Genomic DNA, 2564 nt, shown 5'->3' on the forward strand with positions numbered 1-2564 from the left:
AGTGAGTACCGGCGTCTCCCTGGTGGGAGATGTCGCCGAGAATATCCATGGCCGGGGCCATCAGAGGGTAAGTCTGGGCGATGGCCCTCGGCCATAGACGTTACACAGGGTAATAATGGGGGTTAGTGTTAGCCTCTGCACCAGCTAACACTAAGCCCCGCCTTAGTAATGGACGCTGTCAATCAGCCAGCGTCCATTACTAAAGTGGTAGTAATAAAATGTAAAAGAAAATACAGACATAAATAAAATTTAAAAAACCCTACACAGCTCGTCTCCTCTTCTTCCCTGCCAGCGGCTGCTGTGCAGTCACATCTATCTAAAATGGTGACCGTGGAACCGGAAACTGAGACTAGTCAGGAGATTGTTAACCCTGAGCACTACATTAAGCATCCACTACAGAACAGATGGGCCCGGTGGTTCTTCAAAAATGACAAAAGCAAAACTTGGCAGGCCAGTCTTCGTGTAATTTCAAAGTTTGACACAGTTGAAGATTTTTGGGTGCTTTACAATCATATCCAGTTGTCTAGTAACTTATTGTCAGGTTGTGACTACTCGCTCTTTAAGGATGGGATTGAACCCATGTGGGAGGATGAAAAGAATAAGCGTGGAGGAAGATGGCTAATTACTCTGAATAAACAGCAAAGAAGAAATGACCTAGATCGCTTTTGGTTAGAAACGCTCATGTGCCTTATTGGAGAGTCCTTTGATGAACACAGTGATGATTTATGTGGAGCTTTCTAAATGTTAGAGCAAAAGGAGATAAAATAACGATCTGGACTACTGAATGTGAAAACAGGGACGCTGTTACACATATAGGGAGAGTTTACAAGGAAAGGTTAGGACTTCCCCCAAAAGTAGTGCTTGGATACCAGTCCCATGCAGACACGGCTACGAAGAGCGGCTCCATCACTAAGAAAAGGATTTGTTGTTTAAGAAGACGCCTTCTGAGTATTCTTTCATAGGAGACTGCGTCAAGCAATCGTGACTTGGGAGCTGTACCAAAGTCTATAAAAGATCAGAGTGGACTGCATTTAAGCCCCACCTTAGTAATGGACGCTGTCAATCACCTCAATATTGCTAAGAATCGTGAAAAGTCATTTGCCTTTTGTCTTGTGCTATATTCAAATTCCCTCACGTTTTATTTTTTTATTTTATTTTTGGTAAAAATAAGTTATCTAATCAAAACATTTCAACACGAAAATGCCCTTCCTCCCAGTTCATAGGTTGCCCATGTTATCTCTGCAATAGTCCTTTTTTGCCTGATTACTAGTACAGAAATATTTATCCAGAGTGTGCGCCTGCAACTCACACAGGAAAAATAATCTTTATATTTGCATTGTATTCAGTTACAATAGTTTGCTGATTTGCAAGGCGGAGGATTAAAATGCATTCAAACTTAAAAAAAAAAAACCCACACAACCCTCATTAACCATTTTATTCAAATTTAAAAAAGCCGTCATCGAAGTAGTCCTCAAATCTGACGTAGTCCAACGACCGAACCTGTAAAAAAACACAAACACAAAAAAAACCCATTAGTAACACAATTTAGGCTTAGATAATGTGTGATACTGTCTGTTAGACCATGTATCTAGGCCTACCACAAGGTAGGCTTAGATACAGGGCCCCAGCAGACAGTAATCTTATACTGTATAAAATTACGGTCTGCTTGGGCCCTGTATCTAAGCCTACTATGTGGTAAGTTTAGATACAGGGCCCATCAGACAGGATCAGACATGGGCCATGTATCTAAGAATACCATGTGGTAGGCTTAGATACAGGGTCCATGTGTGACACGGTCTGTTAGACCCTGTAGCTAAGCCTACCACAAGGCATTTTTCTTTTACGTCGTTCACCAAGCAGTTTATACTCCGTACACCAAAGCATTATTGCCAGTGAGTAACAAACTAAAAAGCAATCTATTAGGCCGTTCCTTCAGCACTTTGGACGCCTATTTGTAGAATGGCACAGCTAAATTTGACAAACAGTTATGTCCAAATACGGGAAGGGGTTAAAACAACACCCCTATAGCAGAGTTGTTGCCAGGCTTTCCTTTACCTGGGGTGAAGTTTCAGTTTGTTGCCCTAGCCCTGTATGTAAATACGCTGGCCAAAGCAGAGTGGCTTGTTGTTGTCAGTCCCTTTTGGCACCCAGCACCCCAGGACACATGACACGCCAGTCCCTTCCCAATGTATGCCGCTACTCCAGGCAAATCTGATATGCTATGCAGGAACAGACACTCACAGCAGAGGACCCCTGTTCTGAACAGAACCTCAGTAGTATAAAAGTGGATACTTCTGTGTCGACTGAGGGTATGTTCACACAATGTTTTCAGACATAATTCGGGCGTTTTACGCCTCGAATTACACCTGAAAAAACGCCTCTAATACGCCTACAAACATCTGCCCATTGCTTGCAATGGGTTTTACGATGTTCTGTTCCCACGCGCTTTTATTTTACACGTCGCTGTCAAAATACGGCGTGTAAAATGACGGGTCATCAAAAGAAGTGCAGGACACTTCTTGGGATATTTTTGGAGGTGTTTTTCATTGACTCCATTGAAAAAC

The 2564-nt window shown here is 42.6% G+C and overlaps 1 pseudogene; it reads left to right on the plus strand.

Annotated features, from left to right (window-relative positions):
• Window positions 1-321: 321 nt before the first annotated feature.
• LOC142690565 (eukaryotic translation initiation factor 4E pseudogene) lies at window positions 322-977 on the plus strand (annotated as a pseudogene).
• Window positions 978-2564: the final 1587 nt, after the last annotated feature.

This window comes from Rhinoderma darwinii, chromosome 1, assembly GCF_050947455.1.
Source record: "Rhinoderma darwinii isolate aRhiDar2 chromosome 1, aRhiDar2.hap1, whole genome shotgun sequence".
In the NCBI taxonomy this organism is placed as follows: domain Eukaryota; kingdom Metazoa; phylum Chordata; class Amphibia; order Anura; family Rhinodermatidae; genus Rhinoderma; species Rhinoderma darwinii.